General features: G+C 41.4%; 1 long non-coding RNA gene across 1 annotated transcript; it reads left to right on the top strand.

Annotated features, from left to right (window-relative positions):
* Window positions 1-13,659: 13,659 nt before the first annotated feature.
* On the top strand, window positions 13,660-14,997 carry LOC308584569. Its single transcript, XR_014006927.1, has 2 exons — window positions 13,660-13,765; window positions 14,903-14,997. It is a non-coding gene; the product is annotated as an uncharacterized lncRNA (long non-coding RNA).
* The last annotated feature ends 9,333 nt before the right edge of the window (window positions 14,998-24,330 follow it).

The raw sequence follows: 24,330 nt of genomic DNA, 5'->3' as shown, positions 1-24,330 counted from the left end.
GAGGCACTGGTGCAAGGTTGTAAGAAGTACTTGGTTAAGTGTGTGAGCTATGAGCTATAAGTCCCTGACATCACTAAGTAGCTTTGGAAAAGTCATTGGTTCATAATTATTGATGATATAATTTCTTACACAATCCATTTTTGCAGTACAGTTGTACCTTGGTTGTCAAATGGAATCTGTTCTAGAAGTCCGTTCGACTTCTGAAAATGTTCGACAACCAAAGCCCTGTTTCTGATTGGCTGCAGGAGCTTCCTGCATGCAGTCGGAACCCGCGGAACCCTCGTCGGATGTTTGGGTTCCAAAGAACATTCGGAAACCGGAACACTCACTTCCAGGTTTGTGGCGTTCCGGAGCCAAAATGTTTGAGTCACAAGGCATTGAGGATCCAAGGTATGACTGTATGTGGAACCTCTGGTGGACCAACTGAACTGAGATTGCCCCTGGAGGGGTTGATTGTAAGTTGGCACCGTCATTTGGGGATTAGATGCACGGTCACCAAGAAACAATTTAGGAAAGCCCTGAAAATCAGAGCAAATGAGAGAGACTAAAAAATCAAGAGAGCAAAAAAAGGTGCCAGTGCTATAAGCTATGAGTACCCCTCCAGCCCTCAGCAGAATAACCTCCTCTATACACCACATATGTTTAGCAGGCCAGACATATTTCAGTAATCCTAATATTTTCCCAATTAGTTTAGTTGAATTCTGCTCTACTCAGATTCTGTCCAACTGCAGACTGAGCTAAACCTCCAATGGGGAGCATGGCAAGAGTTGCCATGTATTTCAGAAGACTTTGGCTTATGATTATAGAGAATGGAGATTTAAATATGACATTGAAGTTAAGATTTTGAGGGATAATGAGCTAATGCCTGAGCTTTCCATCTGTGGTACTTCAGAAGCTTATGCAGGTTGGTAGGGGATCTCTCTGAACATTAGCTGGAGAGCTACCAGCTAGTTATCAAAGTCAGGTTATTGGACATCCTTTCTGACTGCACTACTCAAAAGTGTATGCCTGAATATGCTCTGATATGGGTATTAATTTCACTCTCATATATGCTTCGGACAACAGCCCACAGGGGGTTACAAGGCTCCACTTTGATAGTTCTGATCCTGCTAAGTTCTCCAAAGCGCTAATCCTTTGTAAGAGCATTTAGACCATGTTTCCCAACACTTTTGGAAAATTTTAAAGCAAAGGAAAAACAGTTATTGACGCCATCAGGTACCATGTAGTACCAGCCAAAGTATATCTTTTGTACCCATCTGTCTTTCCTCCCTTTGAACCTTTTGTTTTCCTCACAGCTGTCTTCACTTGCTTTAAACAGATGGTGTAAAATCAACATTTCTTTGTCAGCTTCCAGTGTAAGTCAAGAGAATTCCCTGTGGATAATATATCAGAAGACTACTATACATGCACTGCCTGTTGTAGATACCTATTTCAGGGTAATACTTTTTAAAGATAGCATTTGGACCCAATCTAAGAACACACCCTATCTGCTTTTCAGCTAGTCACATCCAAAATCACTAGGAACTTGCAGTCAGAAATATAGCAGCTGACTATTCCTAATGGCACCTCCCCATTTAATTGGGTTTTTTTACTTTGTCATTCTCCTGCACTGATACCCACAGCACATAGCCACTCCTCTCTTTCCCTCTGCCAAATTAAGTTCCTTGAGAGTAGCACCAGTGCAGGCATTGGCAAACTCGGCCCTCCAGATGTTTTGGGACTACAACTACCAACAACCCTGACCACTGGTCCTGTTAGCTAGGGATGATGGGAGTTGTAGTCCCAAAACATCTGGAGGGCCAAGTTTGCCTATGCCTGCACCAGAGTGCAGAATTCCACAACTGGAGGCTAATTCACACATGTGTATATCACATGTGCACATGATCAGAATAGATCTCTGCTCACTCAGAGGGACTTCCTTTTGTTCTATAGTCTCATGCATTCCTGACAGCCTCAAAAGCACAGAGTGTTGCTGAAGTGTAGGTGGGTTCCCATGAGGCAAGACACAGTGGTAACAGCAGGAACCTTTTTTGAACGAACAGGACTGGACAACAGGGGCAAAGAACTGCTTATATACATTTCTGAAGGCCTGGGCCACTCCCACTCCCAACATGATTGGCTGTCTAAACTTCCAAGCTGCAAATCATGACTCAGAGTTTAAGGGCCAATGGCAGAGGCCCAAATCCTGAAATTTTCTGTGATTGGATATCATGTATCGAATCAGAACACAGGGGCTCAGACCACAGAATACATAACAGTTGCCATTTTTAATTGCAATCTTTGGAACACAGAGACTAAAATGTGTAACTGATTGTTCAGGATTCCAGAACATTGTATGGAAAGGTGGTCAGGATGTCATGACACTGTTTTATGGCCTGTGACTTCCTGCTGGTTTACCTTCACTTTCATGACCCATTACCAACAGATGTAAGCTTCAAAAAAGAGAAAGAATTCCTGACAAACTTACATGCTCATTGTGCAGCGAGGGAGGGAATGCTAGAAATATAAACTTGCAAGAATTTCATTTTACTTGGGTCAATTTTATGCTGCATGCTCATAGTTCATTTACAAACATGTTGGCAGTCTATACATTATATTAATTAATGGAACCCTTTTGTGTTGAAGCAAAAGATCTTTTTTAAAAAAAAATGCACAATCTTGAAGTAATTGAAGCCCTAATTATGGTGCACAAAGAGCAAAAACTCTTTTGTAAGTAGCTCTAGCGTTTGGAATTTGTGCAATTAATTGTAGCGCTCACATCTTCTTTCCCTAGTACTTTATTTCTTAAAGAAATTTGGAAGTCTAGAATCGGAAGGACCTTCAAAAGTCATCCATTTTAATCTCATGTAATGGCCAGGAACCACCCAACATCTTTAAACAGATTAAGCTGCTCCTATAATGACATATAATCAAATTAAATGATAGTATCCTGAAACTGAAGAGTTGCAGGGACAGGTTGAAGCCCCTGCAGCAAATGTGTTTGTAGAAAAAAGGGGGGAAATGGGCTGTGTACATGCTATACCTTTAAAGCACATTTGAAGCATCTTCTTTCCCTCAGAGATTTCTGGGCACAGGAGCTTACCCCTCACAGAGTTACAATTCCCAGCATCTGACAACTACAGTGCCCAGAATTCTTTGAGGGGGGAAATGTGTTTCAAATGTCCTTCAAAAGCTTAGTGTGTATGCAGCCTTAGCGAACAAACAGTTAAGCATGATATTTTTCCAATAGCCATTCTGGAAAAAACAGAAAAAGGGGAGGAAGGGCAGAAGGGACTTTTTTTATAACGAGTCATACCAATGGTCCACATTAAGAACAATAAGGCCTGCACCAGCAGTTAGTACTACCAGATCTCTGGAGAAAAGACTTACCATCATTGTGGCAATTTGTCCTCCTCAACATTTGCCTTTTGCTGTTGTCAGTCTCCTCTGGATGAGAGATGGAAGAGCCAGCTGTATGTTATCCAGCCTGTATGTCAGCCATATGTCATCTACCCCTCATCTCTGAACTGTATTTGGAGTGCAGCAATACAAGTTCCAGAAACTTTCTTGTTGATTAACTCTTATTTTGCTTCTGTATGCCAAATGGTTGATTCTTGACATTTTTTTAATTTACTGGCCTGTAATTTGTATGTTTGAATTGCTAACGCTCTGTATTTTGATGCTTTGAATGTTTGCTGTAAGCTGCTTTGGGCACAGCTCATTGTAGAAAAGTGGAATATAAGTAAACTCTATCAATTGATGTTAACTGATGGGAAGTTTTCTTTCTGTACATTCTTTTCTCACCACCCTGGAATGTTCACTTCACATTGAGTTCATGAAACATCATATCCTGACCTGTTCTTAAAGCATGGTTGACCACATCTACTATCAATCATTAGTTATAGTTTAAGTCTGCTATATCAATCACTAGTAATTGTTTAATATGAGGTCTTCACGCCTGTCCAACTCTGTGTTCCTTTTCCCAACCTTTAATCTATTGATGATTAATGTCTTATATGCAACCCTTGCAATGTATTTGTGTTAACCAATCAGCAACAAGCACATACGTGGCAATGCTGTAATATTCAATAAAAGGGACTCCCCGAGACATGCCCGGGAGATGCCTCCCATATGACACTTGCCATTCGTCTGTCGTTTATTTCAACCCAACATCTGGTGACCCTCGACGTGCCAGATCCCTTCACGCAGCCTCCGTACTTCACTCAACTGGAAAAGTCTCAGCGCGCTACTTCGTGAGTATGGGGGGGGGGACTGACAAAGTTCCAACAGGAGCATGCCAAGGAGCTGCTTCATCTCGTTAGACAGCGGGTGGCGGGTGCTCATATTTCTTTGAGAGAAATTGAACAATTGTTATGTGAGATTGCTTGCCAGTGCCCCTGCTACCCAGAGTCAGGCTCTCTGGGATCAGAAGCTTGGCAAAAGATCGGAAAAACCCTCTTCGCAGAACCGAGGGCTCCGATTCATTGTCTGCTCACTTGGCAGAAATGTGCAGATGCCGTCACTAAATTAGGACCACAGGCATCTCCGGCAGCCCCTGCTCTTTTAGCCGCAGCAGACAATCCCCCACCTTACCCAAAGCTTCTGCCTCCATCACAACCTTGCCAACCTCCCTCCCTACGCCTCAGCCCACATCCACCCCCCATCCCTCCTTCGCCTGCCTCAGCCCCTGCGCGCTCTCCTACAAGAGCTGTGCGTGCCGCGCTTTCTCAAGCTAGGCAACAAGGGCTCCTCTCCTTAGAGGAAGAGGCTGGATGGGCCGGCAAACTGCCATCTGCTTTCCCTATCTCCTATGCAAACCCCAGCACTGCACAACAACAGATTATGTATGAGGCACTTCCTTATTCTGTTCTGAGAGAATTAAGGAAAGCCATTACTGATTCTGGTCTAAAATCTTCTTATGTGCTAGGGATGCTGGAGGGGATCACAAATGGTTACACAATGCTACCTCAAGATTGGAAAGATCTGATGCACATGCTTTTATCTCTGGCTCAGTATGTGGTTTTTGAAAGTGAATTTAAGCATAGCGCAGCAGCCCTGGCTGATCCACAGCATTCAGCCAATCAACTTTTTGGTGCTGGTCCATATGATAATATACCAGCCCAGGCGCAATTGACACCTTTACATTTCAGTCGCACCGCAACCTGTGTACAACGCACCTTTCGGAAAGTCCCTGTCTCAGGGCAACCGCTGAGCTCCTTCGTTAATATTAAGCAACAACATTCGGAGCCTTACCATCAATTTATAGATAGATTGAAAGAATCAATCACTAGGCAGATTGATGACCCTACAGCTCAAAATGAATTGATGAAAAAATTGGCTTTTGAAAATGCAAACACCGATTGCAAGAAGGCTTTGCAGTCAATCATACATCGCCCTAAATATGACCTGGCCGATATGATTCAAAGCTGTGCAGATGTTGGCAGCCGAGCCATGCGATGTCTTTGCTTGCCGGTGCAATCCAGGCTGGCAATAAGCCTACAGGCAATTGCTTTAATTGCAAACGCCCAGGTCATTTTGCTAAACAATGCAGAGCCCCTGGCGGGGGAGCAAACAGGAATGGTGATGCCAATAAGGCCAAGCCTTCCAAAAAATGCCCGAAATGCGGAAAAGGCTATCATTGGGAAAATCAGTGCAGGAGTTCGGGAAACTCCATAGGGGCCCTGCTCTCGGGCCAGGACAAATAGAAAGCCCTCCGCTGTTAGCTTCTGCATTTGAAAATTTTTCTAAGGATACACCCTCTGATTTCACCATTGATTTAATCAATCAAGAAACCAAAGACGCTGTTTTACCTGGTGAAATTGTGCTCATGCCCACCCACTTCCACCTTTGGAATCTCAGGAATCTTTTTTCTAGTTCCTCTGAAAATTTTTCTTACTGGGACAACAATCCCCAAACTGGTGCCCTCCTGTCAATTGGCCATACTGGAAAGGACTGATTGAGTTATGAGTTAAAAACATCTGGAGGCACCAGGTTGACAAAAGCTGAACTAGACATTCTGGAAGATCATGCACTTGAAATTTGTGCTGTGTATTACTAAGTTCCTGCCTGTCCACCACTCTGATTCTTTCTCCTAATGACTACAAAGACTTTGCAATCTTTGTCTCACTCAGCTTAGAAAATGACTTTCACATGGGTTCACAGTATAGAGCTGTGAACAGGGGAAGCAGCTTTCCTTATCTGGAGTTGAAGACACTTAAAAGACATTTGCATTTTTAAAATATAATTAAACCTGATTTGTTTAAATGTAGAACAGGGAAAATATTTCGCAACAGCCAAATGGCCCGAGGTCCCTGCTATCTGCCAAACATAATTTCTTGATTGACAGAGGATTTGAGGATAGATAAAGGCATTTGAAATAGCCACAAAATATTCAGCATCCACTTACAAAGCTCTCTTCTCTGCTCATATAATAAGGGGTATTCCCCATGAAGTATTAAACTGCAGTCCAGGTACTAATTCAGAGATTCCAAGGCTTCACACTTTGCATGTCCGTCATTCAAATGACTGCTGTGCTCCCACGGAATGGTTTGCCTGTAGTAGTAGAGTTTCTGAACAAAAGCAGTTCCGCTTAAACTAGGCTTCCAAACAACATTACCACATCAGCTATACACTTTTTTTTTGGGGGGGGAGAAGGAATTTTGCAGTGGTGAACACTCCTAATCTGCATTGTGAAGGACAGCACACAAATGTGTTCCAACGTGAGGCCGTTGAAAGGAGTTTCCGCAAGGTGACCGTAAAGCATAAACTAATCTGATTTCATGCACTTGGTTTTCTCTAATGGTGAGTTCTTCATGGAAGTCATTTGCGGTCTCCATGGGATTGCCTATTGTCTTATGCACTTTTAATTCAGCCATGTATGCATTATCCTGGAAGCATGTGGGTGTGCTATGGGAACCAAAATACATATGACTGCTATGACTAAAGAGGTACATTTCTTTCTCCTCTTTTATCATGGCAGTTGCATGTACTAATGTACAGATGTCTGTTTTATATAGCAGACGGTTGTTAAGCAGCTTAGAATACTATGAAGACAGGAGTATTACATGTGATTGCAGCCACTTAGCTGCCCCCTAAAGAAAGTTCTAAATGCTAAGTACATTCCAGTTGCTAAAGACAGAATGAGCACAACCCTAGGGATCCAAATTACTCATCAAGGGGAAAGGTTTAACGTAGTATCGATATACGCCCCTAACACAAATAAATCCGAGTTCTTTAAAAAACTGGAACAAATCTTATTAGAATTGGAAAATTATAAATTAATTTTATTAGGGGATCTGAACGGAGTCCCTGAACCCAATATTGACAGAAGTGAAAAAAGAAGGAAAGGGAAGCAGGGGAAACTACCAAAAACCTTTGACGATCTCCAAGAAAATTTAGATCTAATAGATATCTGGAGATATAAAAACCCTACCGGTAAACAATTTACCCATTTCTCTGGGGTACACCAGAGCTGGGGCAGAATAGACCAGATCTGGGTCTCCAGGGAGCTCACGTTGAGAGCGGAGAGGTGTATAATAGAACCCAGAACATTATCGGATCATAATTCAACCCTTCTGGAAATAAAAAGCACCCCATCAGGCCCGTATAGATGGAGGATGAACGATTATTTATTGGAACAGGACGAGATCACTGATAAGGCAAAGAAGGTGTTGAAAGAGTACTTTGTCCATAACCTACATAACGAAACTAAAATCAATGTGGTCTGGGACGCTAGCAAAGCAGTCCTCAGAGGTTTTTTGATCCAACAGAATAAATACAGGAAGAATCTGAGAGAAGTAAAGAAGGAAGAGCTAGTTAAACAAATAAAAGAAGTAGAGGACAAATTAACAACAAACCCTGGGGATGAGAGGTATAACCAGATCTACAAACTACTACAAACCCAATACTCAACCCTGTTGAATCACGAAATAGAATGGGGAATAAAGACAATGAAACAAAAGTTCTTCGAATCAGCAAATAAAACTGGCAAATTGCTAGCGTGGCAGCTGAGGAAAAAGAAAAAACAAAAGGTGATCAATAAAATTAAATTCGAAGATCAAATAATAGAGGATCCCAGTAAGATTAAAGCAAAGTTCCTCCAATACTATGAAAATCTGTACAAAAGGAAGGAGGCAGAAGATGCAAATGAGATAGGAAGGTATTTAGAAAGGAATGGGAAAGAAAACCTGTCAGACGAGGAAAAGATAGCGTTAAACGAACCAGTAACTATGGACGAGGTCAGAGAAGCAATCAGGAAAATGAAACCTGGAAAAGCCCCCGGCCCAGATGGCCTCTCCCAAAAATATTATAAAACCTTAGAGGAACATCTGACCCCGGTACTTTGTAGTGTAATTAACAACATATTACAAGGAGGAGAAATGCCTGATTCATGGAGAGAGGCTCACATCACTTTAATACCTAAAGTAGGCTCAGATACGCTTAACATATCAAACTACAGACCAATATCATTGCTCAATAATGATTACAAGATCTTTGCAGGAATAATGGCAAATAGATTAAAGAAATACTTGAGTAGAGTAATCCACAAAGACCAAGCCGGATTCCTGCCTGGCAGGCAGATAAAGGAGAATGTGAGGCATGTAGTTAATATAATCGAATATTTGGACTTGAAGATCGACATCCCTGCCGCCCTAATCTTTATAGACGCCGAAAAGGCCTTTGATAATGTTTCCTGGCAATTCCTTATTAAATGTATGGAGAGGATAGGAATAAGAGGGCCATTTCTGGAAGGAATTAGAGCAATCTATTCAAACCAAAAAGCGAAACTTATCATTAATGGCAATTTAACAACCTCTTTTAAGATTACTAAAGGTACAAGGCAGGGGTGCCCACTATCACCCCTACTATTCATTATGGTCTTGGAGGTTATACTGAACAAGATTAGAGGAACTTCGGATATAAGAGGGATTAAGATAGGAAAAAAAGAATATAAAGTCAAGGCCTACGCTGACGATCTAGTAATATCAATAGAAGAACCTCTAGAAAGGATAAATACAGTTATCGATGTGATGGAGGAATTTGGGAAGCTATCTGGGTTCAAATTGAACAAAATAAAAACAAAAATGATGGTAAAGAACTTAGACGAACAATCAAAAAATAGAATGGAATTAGAATCTGGGATTAAAATATCAAAAAAGGTTAAGTATTTGGGTATCTGGCTTTCAACGAAAAATATAAATTTGGTTGAGGACAACTACAACAGGATGTGGAGAGAATGCAAAAGAGATCTAGACAGCTGGAGTAGATTACACCTCTCATGGGAGGGGAGAATGGCGGCTATTAAGATGAACATTCTCCCTAAAATGATATTCCTATTTCAAAACATCCCGGTGATCAGGGGCATAACTATGTTTAAGAACTGGCAAAGGACCCTTTCCAGATTTATCTGGCAGGGTAAAAGGGCCAGAATCAAATACAAGTTGCTCACTGATAAAAGAGACAGAGGTGGGTTTGCGCTCCCGAATTTACAACTATATTATGAAGCCTCGTGTTTATGCTGGGTAAAGGATTGGATAGTCCTGGATAACACCGACTTGCTGGACCTGGAGGGTTTCAATGCCAGATTTGGGTGGCATGCTTACCTGTGGCAAGATAAGGGAAGAGTACACAAAAGTTTTTCTAATCATATTATAAGAGGAGCACTGTTGGAAGTGTGGAATAGATGTAAGAACTTGGTAGAAAAAGATACTCCACCATGGCTGTCACCCATAGATATCCTGGCAATTAAAAAGGTGAATATGGAAGGTAGAAGATGGACGTATGCCGAACTCCTGATAAGATCTGAGAAAGGTTGGGAAATTAGACCCTATGAAGAGCTGAAAGATAAACTGGATGGGTGGATTCAATACCACCAAATTAATTCTTTATGGAACGTACATAAAAAAGCCGGAATAAGTAAAAATAAATCTAAATTCCACCTAGAAATAATAGAAGGGAAGTCCAAGCTCCTAACCAAAATGTATAACCAACTATTAGACTGGGATACTATGGATGAGGAAGTCAAAGAGGTTATGATCAAGTGGGCCATAGACATAGGACACCCCCTAGAATACGAAAAATGGAAAAAACTATGGACCAAAGACATGAAATTTTCAGCATGTGTTGGCCTCCGGGAAAACATGGAAAAGATGATGTACCGCTGGTACATCACCCCAACAAAGTTAGCTAAAATGTACAAAACCGGAGATAAGACCTGTTGGAAATGTAAAAAGAAAGAGGGTGACTTCTTTCATATGTGGTGGTCCTGTGATCTAGTAAAGAAATTCTGGGGATCCGTTTATGACGAACTTAAAAAAATGCTAAAATACACCTTCCCAAAAAAACCCGAGGCATTCCTTTTGGGTATGGCGGGTAGTGAGATCAATAAGGATGACCAAACCCTCTTTCAGTACGCAACAGTAGCCGCTAGGGTACTGCTGGCGCAGAATTGGAAAAAAACCAGCATCCCTTCAATCACGGACTGGCAAAACAAACTAATTGAATATATCGACTTAGCAATAATGACGCAGAAGATTAGGCAGCAGAAAAACACTAAATTTATTAATGATTGGAACAAATTTTTTTCATACATGGAGACAACATTGGGCAACACCAAAATCGCAGTAGGTGTAGTATAAAAACTACGAGGTAGAACAAGACAATTAATAAAGACACTGCTGTACATATCGTTGAGATAGCGGTCACGTCGTGGTGGTGGGAAGTCAAAGAATGTAAAGATTGTATGCTGATTTTTGAACTACTATATTGTTTCTGTTTTTTATGTTTCATTATGTATACGCTTTTTTTTTAAATGATGGACTACAATAAAATCTTTTTAAAACTAAAAAAAAAAAAAAAAAAAAGACAGAATGAGCACAGAGTGTACAATGGATGACTATTTGAATGCAACCATTGTAAACAGCTATCATGGTTTACCAGACGTACAGTACCTATCCCTTAGTTTTATGATTATAGTCAGCAATATTCATTACCATAAAACTAGCTATAAATATGTATTTAGAGAGTACATTATAAACCAATAGGTTTCTTAATGGTTCCCATGCACTATAAAACAAATAGTGTAAAAATGCAGGAACACAATATGATCTGTTATAATTTTGTTTTGTTTTTAAAACAAAGACAAAGATGTGTGAATTATTTCTCGTGTGCTGTCTTGAGGAAAATGGGAGGTGTGTCAAAAGGAAAATCAGAATAGACAAGATGGCTGATTACTGGTTTTAGCCTTTACTGTGAAGGGTTGACAAACTTGTCATTACCAATATCAGTTTTCCATATAAAACATTTGCAAGTATGACATAGCAGAGGTGTTTAATGCTATTGCTGCAAAACGTGAAATACAAAGTCATAAAGTGATTCCTGCAAATAATGCACTTGTAGAGAATTGGGGCAGGAAGAATAGTTGGGCTTCATAAGCTGCTTACATGGCTTATGAAGTCAGTCTGTGATAAAATAAAATAGCTAATGCTATTCAACAGAAGGATAGCATCCTGGTCAAGGGAAGTAATAGTACCACTCTATTCTGCTTTTGGTCTACACCTGGAGTACTGTGTCCACTTCTGGGCACCACAGTTTAAGAAGCATATTGACAAGCTGGAATGTGTGCATAGGAGGGCAACCAAGATGATCAATGGTCTGGAAACCAAACTTTATGAGGCACGGTTGAGGAGGGGTATGTTTAGCCTGGAAAAGAGGAGACTGAGAGGATAGTCATCTTCAAATATCTGAAGGGCTGTCACATAGAAGATGGAGCAAACTTGTTTTCTCCTGCTCTGGAGGCTGGGACCTGAACTCTAAAATTCTATGATTCTATGAAGGCTGCTCATAAGGCTTACTCCTTGCAGACATCTGCACCAAGGTAGGGATATCCATTCAGGGGCACACATGAGAAGTAGCAAGTAGAAAACTGACCTGTGGATCAGGAAGTTCCTTCTTCAAATCTTGCTTCTGGCATGAATTCGTAGGTCACTGCAGGTAAACTACTCCCTGCCAAGCCACAGTTATCCACTACCATCCATCTGCAATATGGGAGATAATAATACTGACTTACCTTACAAGTTGTTTGTAAGGACTACTGCTAGATAATGCATGTGAAATGCTTTGAACACTTGGAAGTGCTGTACAACTGTGAACTCTAATTAGATTAGGGTCACTAATTGGAAAGAATATTTCATCACCTTATATGAACAGCTGACAGTTTGGACAGTGACCAAACGGGATATTTGTCACAAGTGTGATTAATTAAAGGTATCTGTTGCTAATTAGTCTGACTTCTCGGTATATTTTGATATTACATTGCAGAAATTAGTATAAGACCACTGAACAAAATGATGTGGTTGTACAATACTCGTAACTGTGTATTTTACTTTGCATGAGATTTCCACATGAACAATTATTATTCCCAAACTGTGACTTTTGGCAGAGGAACCTGCTGAATTGGCCAAACTAGTTTTTTTCCTAGCTTAATGGTGTCAGCTGTTCTGTACTGAATCCAAAGTTGCACCCCAAGATCCCCAGGACCCACCCCCAAAATAACTTCACACGGACACTTATTTTAGTTTAAGTTTTTGGGCAAATTTTGGCCACAACTTTATTGAAATACAACCATGTGAGCAGTATTGGCTTATGCATTGACTCCCGACTATAACTGACTCCACCTCTCTGGGTGATAGTCCAATGGGGTAAACCAAACCAAGCAAGGTCGATGAGGACCAACCAAAGCTCACCCTAGGCTTCCTGTGGTTCTGGCATGGCCCTAGCCCCTCAAGAGGACTTTAGACAAGATCCAGGACCCCCAGATTCCTTTAACGGAATACCCAGTTCCTGGAGGGGCAGGTGATGGTCGCACCTCCCCTCCCCACAATCCAACTGAGTCACTGCCTAACCGCCACCTTACAAGTTGTGACGATTGCCAAGGGGTAGGCAAAAACCAAGTGGCTAAAGCCAATCTGCCAAATGGGAAAAAATTCCTACCCAGCCCGTTCCAAAACAGGCGACCCAAACCAAAGCAAGGCCAAGCGACTCTGCCTAAATCTAGGGAGGGTGGGCGGGTGTTCGGCAGCGAGAAGCAAGTGCCCCTACTTGTGTCTCGCTGCTGGTTTTAAAGCCCCTGGGATCACGCCACCCTCCGGCAATTGGCTAAAACAGCCTGGCGTGATCCCAGGGCTATGGCCAGGACATCTAGCTACTCCCCCGCAATTTAACCCTGTAAGGGGAGATCCCTGGGGCCCCACGCACAACCAGGACCCTCTATTAGGAGGATCCCATCTATGGATTTGGGGGCACCATTCCCCTGAAAACTAATGGGAAGGAAAGATCTGTTGGAGTGTTAATGCTGTGAGAGCCCTTCCATCCTATACTCACGTTGTATATACATGCAGATAAAACCATGTATCCTAAAGACACTACAGACTCCATTGAATGAGTGCTAACACTTCTGGAGTCTCTTATCACTGGGGGACTGGGATGCATACAACACTATGTAAGAAGCATTTAAAAACCAAACATCTAGAATTATAGGACCAAGACAGCTATTTGAAAGAAGTGCCAAGCTGCTGGGTACGTACTGACTGTGCTCCAAGTCTGCTTCCACTCAGGTATGAATTTAAAGTGGACATGGCAAAAAAGCAGCTCTTTATTTTCTTGACAGATGAATGAAAAGTATAGGCTAAAATGTATCCCCATGTGGCAGCGCACCAAGACTGAAGTGTATTGCACCTGGAATCTGGATGGAAACCCATCTCGTTTCCCTATCCCTGACAGGCACAAGGTAGGCAACCAAGCTGAAAATTTGCCAGCTGTATAATGTGAAACTTCATTTGAATTTCAATGAAAAGGTGATGCATAAAGAAAGACCTGGCTCACAAGGCAGCAGATTTTGCTTTTAAGTGCATACTAAATATTAAGCTTGTTATGCCTATTCAGCACAAAAGACAGGTACATTTTCAAAAGTAATTTTAAAAGTTAGAAATCGGACCGCCAACAAAATGTTGTAGCATGAAGTACTCGTGCTGAGTGTTCCAGTCAGTCAGCAATGCCCTTTTGCAGGATATTCCATTCCATTCCTCCTCCCTTCCAGTGTTACATGCCCCCCCACCAGCCTGCCAGTGTTCCGTGGCCATTGATCAAACTTAGTCCTCATTGAGCTCTTTTTGGGTTCCTTCCATCTTGACATTTTTCTCTGGAAGACCTCTGGCCCATTGCCTAGCTACTGCTTACAAGAAGGTAGAGGCAGTGGTGAGGTCAGCATGGTGCAAACACACCAGCAGCAGTGCCACCATTTGCACATTGCTGCCACCCCAAACTTTTATCTCTTGGTAAGAAACAGCAGCACAACTGACTAGTAGTCAAGTGTGTGGTGCCACCTCATCCCACTATCCACTACCACCTTAGTTAAGGTTGCCATCTGAAAATCTTTCATTTCGATATTCATTAGGCCCAGCAGTTGCAAGCAGAAATCAACCATCCCAGCCGCTTGTGCAGGAACGACCCACTGATTAATGTTCCACAATATAGTTTCTCATGCATAAAGAATCAGAGCCAAGTAGTTGCTAACTACTTTTTAAGTCTTATTTCCTTTATCTTTAATGCCATCATCAGTTACCTAAGATATTCCAAGTTGTCAGCACAGAACTCACATAAAGAGAACTCTCTGGGCCTATTAAAAAAGGCTGTAAAAATTCTAATGCTGGTCACATGTTCCTCATGTAATGTGAGCTCCAGCCCTGGGAAACATTTATCTGTGCAGGAACATCTAATAAATAGTCACACTCTCCATTCAGTTCTATCCATTCAGATGCCGTGACGTCATTCAAGACAGTGTTTTGCTGTTTGAATGGTAAACAATCATGAAAAGGAAGCATAAATTGGCATGAAAGAATCACATTGGTTTTTATCAACATAACAGATGATGGCATACTCACCAAAGGCTGACTATACCAGAAATGGCTACGTTCATTGTGAAAAGAAAAGAAAAGAAAAGAAAAGAAAAGAGAAAAGAAGCATGCTCTAGCATTTCAGGGTTTGTAGTCTTGAATAAAAGAATTGATTATTATGAATTAAGACCAGATTGGAGGCCATTAGCTTAGTTAGTGATTTCAAAATAATAAGCTGGGACACTTCCTTCCCCCTTAGTGAGTTATAGGGATCTTGTGAATGGGCAGAGCCAGTTCAATAATCTATCATTTTAGATTTTGAGTTTATTTTATTTTTATCTGTTCAGTTATTATGGCAATAACTTTTAAAAGGTAACTGGAGAGAAACTCAGGACAGACAAAAAGAAGTACTTTTTCACATTATGAAATTCTCCACCCACCAACTTAGACAAATTCCTGGTGGATAAAGCTATCAATAGCTACTAATAACAATGGCTATATATTGTCTCCAGTATCAGCAATGGGACGCGGCTGGCGCTGTGGGTAAAACCTCAGCGCCTAGGACTTGCCGATCGTATGGTCGGCGGTTCGAATCCCCGCGGCGGGGTGAACTCCCATCGTTCGGTCCCAGCTCCTGCCCACCTAGCAGTTCGAAAGCACTCTTAAGTGCAAGTAGATAAATAGGTACCGCTTTATAGCGGGAAGGTAAACGGCGTTTCCGTGTGCTGCGCTGGTGCTGGCTCGCCAGAGCAGCTTCGTCACGGTGGCCATGTGACCCGGAAGTGTCTCCGGACAGCGCTGGCCCCCGGCCTCTTAAGCGAGATGGGCGCGCAACCCCAGAGTCAGACACGACTGGCCTGTACGGGCAGGGGTACCTTTACTTTTACCTATCAGCAGTATGCCTCTGAAATCCATTTGTCGTGGATCACAACTGGGAGAGATCTATTGCACTCATGTCCTCCTTGTGAGCTTCTGCTGGCACCTGGTTGGCCATTGCAGCCAACAGGTTGCTAGGGTCGGATCCAGCAGGACTCTCCTTCCATGTTTATGTCTTTTGTTTTGGGGACATGACAGCATTAACTTTTACAACACTAAATAGTGTTTCATAACACTAAATTCCTCTGCTATGCTCGACTAGGAGATTTGGTTTTATTCCTAAATCATACCATGCCACCTTTCTTGGTATTTAGCTTTCAGACCATAATCAAGACAAACAATGATGAAATCCAACTGCTTTTAAGTGAAATTAATGAAGTCTCTTTTTGTCTATAGGAGTTTTGTTTACTAAGCCAAAGGCAAGAAAACATGCACAATAGGAACATTTGTCATGAGAAAGAGAAAGGTTAACAACCTTTGCTGCTGGGACAGAGAAGTTGATTGTTAAACCAATAAACCAAAAACCACAGGCAGCAAAGCATGATCTGTGTAAACCACCTTTAAACACTGGTTTTCTTACAACAGGAAATCTAAGCACGTAGATAAACAGACTGGAAGCCAGGAAGATCACAACACCTAAAGGCTATATTATTTGAAAAGGTGATGTCTAATTTTGGTGCACTCTTTATAAACATCTCCTTCACATTTTATCTGGTAAGGAAGGGTTTTCAGAGACAGACAGAAACAACTTTCCCTTGAACATTGCCTAGTTCTCTTATGAGCTTTATATGTTAGTTACAAGACACTGAACATGGCCCAGTGGTTGAGAGCAGCCAGTGCAGTCTGCTTAACACAGGTGCAATATCCACACATTCAGGTGCTCAACTCAACAACTTGGCTATAGTGTTCTGCACTGGCTTCCATTTCTGGACCAGTCTCAAACTTTCTTTCTTTACTTATTTATTTATTTAGTATACCCATAGACCTCAGGGGGGATAAAATCAAACCTTGTTGATTGCTCCATGGGGCTGGAAAACACTCCTCCAAGCAACACCCTCTGGGAACGACCACCAAAGTAGGACCAGAACCACAGCAAAGCAGTGCCACCCACCCCTAACTCGGACAGCCGCTCCAGAAGGATACAATGGTTGGTGGTACTGAAATCCAACTGCTTTTAAGTCGTTAAAAGTCGTTGAGAGGTCAAGGAGAATTAACAGGGAAACGCTTCTCCTTCCTCTCTTTATTATGACAGAAGTCATAATAAAGAGCAACCAAAGCAGTTTCTGTGCCAAAACTGGGCCTAAACCCCGATTGAAATGGATCTAGAAAATCAGTTTCATCCAAGAGCACTTGGGTGTGGTCCACAACCACCCACTCTGGAACCTTGCCCAGGAAAGGGAGATTAGCAACTGGCCAGCAGTTAGTTAGATTTTCCAGAGAGAGTTTCTTAAGCAGCAGTTTTACTGCTGCCTCCTTCAAGCAGGCAGGGACCACCCCCTCTCATAAACAGACATTAACCACCTCCTTGGTCCAGCCAGCTGTCCTCTCCCAGATAGTTTTTATCAGCCAGAGGCACAAGGGAGCAGAGGGCAAGCGGTCACCCTGACTGATCCAAGCACATTATCCATTTAGATAGGAGGCATTCACCAGGGTGTGGTAAAGGACTTTAAGATTTTTTAGCAATGCTATCTATAATTTTGAATCCTCTATAAATATATTAGCAAGCCTTTATCTTTTGTAGTGAAGCAACAATCAAGTTTCTCTTTTAGTTCTCACACATGATCTTAGTAGGGTTGTTGAAATAACCAGTGTTTGAATATGTGAATAAAAATATGACACCTAAATCCCAGGGGTTGTATCCAATGTCAGTACTATTCACAGCAGACCTATTGAAATTAATGGACTTGACAAACTTAGGTAGAATTCAATGAATATTGCTCAAATTAGACTCATTGGAATTAATGGACCTAACTTAGCCATGTCCATTAATTTCAGTGGTTGTACTCGGAGCAAAACCTAGCTTAACACCACCACTAAATTCTAATGGGTCTACTCTGAAAATAACATAGTTGGATACAGCTCCAGGGTTATTTATTTATTTATTTATTTATTTATTTATTTATTTAATTCAATATGTCATCTGATAGACTTCACTGAATTCACAGTTTTGTTCTTAATTATAGATCCAATCCTGTTGGTAGGTTTTCAGAGTTGGAAAACTGGTATAAATCTGAGTGCCCCATGCCAAACTCTTGACATCTGGCAAATCTAAACACAGTCCTTGCCTCTAGCACTGTTAAAAACAGCGAGCTTAATCTCATTTAGCTGATCCTAATGAATAAAAATAATCTCTCTGGGAAGCGATCTTTCTTTCTTTCTTTCTTTCTTTCTTTCTTTCTACTTTACTCCATATGGATTATGGTGCCTTTCTATTAAAGCATTTTAGCTCCAAAAGAGTATTTGAAATGTCATAATTAATAAGATTTTGTGTTTGAACTTTGCAGCCACTAAGACATTTAAAGCAACTGAAGCTCAGTCCTCTTCAGTCATTTATTTCTTTCATCCTTCAGACATCAGTTTTCTGTCCAACCCCCATAAGATTTTTTCTTTTAGCAGATCTGCAAATGAGGGAAGACTGGGGGTAGGGAGGTCACAAACAACTGTACCCTGAAAATGCCTGTCAGAATTGTGCCCAATTAAGTCATTGTTGCAGAACATAAATAAAAAACCAATCTAGTTCAACTGAAATCACAGCATTGGCTACAACATTTTTTTAGCAGCCCAGTAACTTTTGAAATGCCATCATTTTGATAGCTGGTATGAGGTGATGGAGATAAGAAGAGTGCAGTTGAATACCCAGTTACCTGTAAACAAGCCCCACCAAACTCAGGAATTTCTGAGTTATTACTGTTATTATTATCATTATGGGAGGACCTCAGCACAAGATAATTCTTCTGTCCTTCTTCTGGAAGCAGAAGTAGAACACAGTCATCAGGGATGGTAACCACTGAAAACCAGATTTAGGGCAGAGCTACTGATTCTGTTGCTCTGGGCACCGAGCCTACGGGGCGCCATAAGGCATCGCAACCATGACATAGTGAGAAAAATGGAAGGTGAGAGGTGAATGAGGGGTGCCAACCTTTGAGTTTCTGCAGGGCACCACTGAAATTTGAAAGACTAAATTCCACCCCTGCTGAAAATTTTACCTCTTATCCTCCATGAATCTGTCTAATCTGCTTTTAAAGGCATCCAAATTGGTGGCCACCACCACCCATCTTCTGCCTTAGCTTGATCATGCAGCAATTGGGGGGGGGGGTCCTAGAAACGGCAGGGGGTGAGTCTTGGTCATGCAACCCCCTCTCTTGACACCTTATTTCAACCCATGGAAGGAATTGTGCAAAGTCCCCTATGAAGTGAAACAGTACACATTTAGGCTGCCTCCCCCTTTGGTGGGGGGCTTTTCTGACTTATGGTAAGCTACAAACATTTTTGTTTTTGTTTTCTTCCAGAACATAGACTTTAGCTGTGCACCAGAGACTCTGCACACAGAATGATGACGCATTATTTACAAAACCTTCAGCATTAAGTCAGTGTATGACAGGGTGCTCTTAATAAATATGGGAAGATTTTGAAAATGATTAACTATTGCAATTAAATCTGAATCCTTTGTGAAAATATACACCATTCATGGAGCTATTACATTGTTGTTCAGCAATCCATCAAAACAAAGGAATGCACATGCTAATAAACATGTCATTTTTTATTGTTTACTACAGAAAGAGTGACAAACAGCAGGGAATTGGCAAGACTGGGGAATATCTGGAGCAGATAATAATAATAATAATAATAATAATAATAATAATAATAATAATACTGCAATGTGAGCTTTACAGGGATTCCTGATGCTATTGCTGTGGAAGAATTGACTGAGGGAAGAATTGACTTCTATTGCTCACCAATTGCTGTGACGGTGTTGCCAGGAGAGAGTTTTGTATCAATTTTCATAAATGGCCATCCTTCTGCTGGAGTTTTGCTGTACTTGTGTGTTGCATGCATCTTATGAAGGGATCAGATCCTCATAAGAACGACCCCTCTGGATAAGTTAATGACCTGTCTAGTCCAGCATCCTGTTCTCCTCATGGCTACCCAGATGGCTGTGGGAAACCCTCCAGCAGGACCCGGATACAAGAGTACTCTCCCCTCCTGTGGTTTCCAGCAACTAGTATTCAGAAAAATTACTGCCTCTTAACGCGAAGGAAGAGCATAGCCATTGTGGCTAATCATTGTGGCTCGTAGCCACTGATGGCCATTTCCTCCATGAATTTGTCCAACCCTCTTTTAAAGCCATCCTCCTAAAAGGATACATGCAGTATCCATCATTATGTTTGTTCAGCAGGCCCCACTTGTCATTATTACTATGAACAATCTGTTTTATTTGACGTTTTAAATGAAAAGTAATTGTTATTGAACTAAGATGGATACCTTTCATAGAAAAAGTCAGTGTGACAATGGGGGCTGAATGGGCGGACAGAAGCCTTATCTTGGTTTGAGGGAAGGTTGTAGCCTCTGCTTGCTCCTCCTTGGTTAAAGGAGGATCTCAGTAAAATGATCTGGGAGGATATGCTTCTGTCCGAATGCCCAGGCGAGAGCAAGGGCCATAGCATTCCTCCAACAAGGACCCCTTGGGGGTACCCCTATTTGATGTGGGTCATTAGGGCTCACACGTGGTGGTTTGCTCTTAGCTGCACTTCCAGCAAATGGACTGGGCAGAATATGGCTTTACCCAATGCCTAAGCCAAAACCGTTCACATCTGTTGTGGCCTAATTGAACCCAATCTATATATCTTCTGTCTGGTTTGGTTATTTCATAATTAGAAAGCAAAGGGGTTATGGAACCTTGACATACAATTTGTTTTCCGTTGATTCCTTCAACATCCCTAGTCCTTGGCTGGATTAGGGAAACAAAGGCAAAGTTTCAGTGTGCTAGACTGTTCATCTATTCAGTCCAACACATGGAAGCAAAAAAGAGAGATTTGGATTTAATATATGTGCAGCCCTCTTCTTTAAACACCACATGAGCTCAGGGATGTACAACACAGAGCCCTGTCAAGCTGTTGGGATCAGATGGCCCACTCTCCTTTGCTTGAGCTTTTATCCTGTTTCATTGACTTTGCCTCCAGCCATCCTGCACATCTGTGATTTCTGATCCCAGAAGACTCCATAGCTCCTATTATATATGCACCGCTTACAACCTCTAAGTTTGTTAGCAACAGGTTGCATCTCTTTTATGAAAACAATGTCATGACCTGCCTTTTTGCTTAATTTGTCAGCCAAAAGGTAGCAAATCAAATATTAATGTTAGATTTCCCAAATCAACACTGAATGGTAAAGGGTCTGTTGTCAGAAGCCAAATCGTTTGAATTGTTCAATAGGCAAACAGAAAAGCTGTTGATGGAGAGCATCTGGATTTTTGTTTTCCTGTTTACCTCCAAGGAAGCTAAAGGAAACTGTTTCATGTTGCTCTCTTGCCTCGACTGTAAGAAATATTTCAAGTGAAGCCTCTCTTCCGAGAAGGAGATTGTCTTGTGATTGATTTGTCAAGTTTCTTGAGGTTGGAAAATAACTTGTAACATTTTGAAGCTGAAGCCCAAAATATATAGTTTGTTCCCACAATACATATCACAGAAACAAGGCAGAGATAAGAGGCAAGTAAATACATTTCCTCTGTTGGCATGCAAAAAATATTGAGTTAGAAATGCAGCAAATGCTCTGGGCTCCTCAACTACCCTGCCAATATTGTACATTAGCACCTACCTTTCATTTTCCCATGTCATACAGTATTAATGCATCTCAAGTTTTCAAACATATACAGCCATGATAAAACGGGATATCTGTCAGAATTATTCAGGTGGGTATAAGGTCATCCAGGAAGATTAAAGTGTAGTGTGAGCTGGTGCGTAATTGCAGTTACTGGGCCAAGATTGGGTCTGATGCCATCAAGCAATGGCAGTGAAACCAGTTTGGGATCCAATGGCTTTCTTGCTGACTGCTGCCAGTGAGGACATGCCAGTGGCCTACCTGCATGTTCCGTAGGCTGAAGGGAGAGGTTGGTGCCAATGGAGTGACAGCTGCATCACTCCATCAGTGGTGGTTAGTCAGAGGCTGGCTTAGCAGGCAAAGCTGAGCAGAGGAACACCTCCATCCAATTCAACTCTTCCAGCTCAGTACAAGGGGCATTTAGATTGCTTTGTAAATCGTTCATATTCTATTCTATTTTTTGTCAGTTGCTAGTGGAAAGTAAATAAATTTACGTTGACCACATGACCTGCATTGAATCTGTATCTGTAACATTTGGAAGCAGCCCAATCTGTTTTGAATCCACTCTGCTTCATTCCAATTAGATTTGTTAATCTAGCTCAAATCTGTTAAATCTGAATATCTGTTTTGTCCCCATTGCCTATAACAGGGAATCTAGAAATGGCCATAACTTTTTTCCCCACACACAAATGGATAAAATTTGCAGGCAAGAAAGTACCCCTGAAGTAGGTTATAGCTACTGAATTTCAGATAGATCTATTCAGGGGGTTTTGCGCTGTGTTCTCTACTTTCTGTGACCAAATACTTTGAAAACTGGGCCATGCTGAATGTGCCCCTGTGTAAGATACCTGAAAAAATCAGATAAATTATTCTAGAGAAGCTCTTGTGCTAGGCAATTTTACCTTTGTTATAAAACACTGGAAAAGTCGGTTTTCTTCTCACTGTCTCCCTTCCACCTCCCAGTCCTGAACTACTATTTATGAAGAAAAATGACTCTAGCCGATCCACACACACCTCAGCTGGTGCAGAAGGTTTGGATTACAGTGTAAGTCATTATTTCAATGGGCCTACTCTACACCTGGTGAAGTCTGAGCTGTGATTAGTTGGTCAGCAGATTTTTTTTAAAAAAAACAACAATTTCAATTGAAGTATTTATAAAAACCTAAGGTGGTAAGCACCATCTTAAAAGAGTCATCCCTTATATTCTATCCTTTGTGACAAAGAAAGGGGAATGCCTTCTTTAACATACATATGCATCCTTTACAAGCAAGCGGAAGCATGGTATTTTTCTTTAGAAACTATATACACACTCATGCAGATTGAATTGGCAGATCAATCAACTAAAACATGCACTGTTGATCAGCTTCATTTAATTGAGCGACAGCCCTAGAAAAATGTAGATTATATTCAAAAAGTGTGGGATAAAATTAAGGGATGAAATGGTGGATGACTAGGGAGCAACATTCTTTCATGTCTGTACTGAGTTGGTGTTCTGATCAAAGTTTCTGATTGAAGGGTAGCAGCCTGGAAAGCATAGCCCTTTTGGGATGGATGCACCTGATGTATGCAACATCTGGCTGAAGATGCAGCACACAACTAATAACTTGACTGTAATGAAAGTCCTTTTAACTGTCATGAGTAGGTATGGGAATGAAGCTCCTGAAAAGTGAATAAAAGAGTGAACCCGACTTTAGTTTGCACACCTGCTGTCTCCCCTGCTGTCTCCCCTGCAAGAGCCCTGAATTAGTCATCAATACTATTTTTTAAAAAATAAAATAAAACTTCTTTCATATGGAAACAACTGTCCTTGAACCCAGAGCATGTTTTGTTGTTCCACCCACAAAAAAGAAAGGAATTTTTAAATCTCATCTTTCTTCTCCCCCTTAATCTGGTTGCTTGGTAAAGGCTCTAGCAGTGTTGTTTAACAAATATGCTACTTGCCCAGGAGTACGTTGCACTGGATTCTGAGCAAGCAGGTTTGGGGATTATGATGTAAGACTTGTAAGAAATATTCATCATTCCCCACCCCACTTTAATCTGGCTGCTAAGAAAAGATTCAGAATAGCTTGTTGTTAAACAGATATGCCTGTTTGATTGTTTGCTTGTTTGTTTTAAAAAACACCAGTTGCCAAGAATAAACAGCATTGAATCCAGTGGAGCTTACTTCTGAGTAGACAGGTTGGGGACATATTTTTGCAGCTTGATTTACTGGGCTGTGAACTGGTTTGACCCAACCTTTAAATTATTATATCCACAATCACAAATGAACAGGTACAGAGGAGCAAGGCCCACCCCTCATCATTAGAAGATCAGGGGATGTCCACATGAAGCTTATGTGATAAAGGCAGCAAGGAAAGCAGCCCAAGAGGCTAACCCTGCAACAGATTTCCTGTCAAAATAATAAGTAGGAGGAGGTGGAAGATCATTGAATCATTGCAATGCTCAGGAACAGGGATTAAGAAGCAATGCTCTGCTTTTCCTCCTTCTCAAGCTGCTGAATTCATTTTTAATCTCTTTTTTAAATTACTGAAGATCTGGTGGCACAGTGCACTCTCAACACGTTAGAAAGGACTCATCTTTCTATCTTGTTCACTTTGTGTTGCCTTCCTCCGTGAAAAGTGTCAAGTCAGGAAAGAAGCTTTTGTGCATGTCAAAAGAGGGGAAAGTGACATTGCCTTAAGAATGTCTTTGAATTATTCATGGCACATAGCCTAATTCTTCTCAAGTCCCAGGCCAAGCAGAACCTTGAGTGTGATGTTTGCCTTAT

This window comes from Podarcis bocagei (assembly GCF_964188305.1).
Source record: "Podarcis bocagei genome assembly, chromosome: 4".
In the NCBI taxonomy this organism is placed as follows: Eukaryota; Metazoa; Chordata; class Lepidosauria; order Squamata; family Lacertidae; genus Podarcis; species Podarcis bocagei.
Note: the sequence above shows the minus strand (reverse complement) of the source record. Positions and strands in the feature narration are given on the sequence as shown.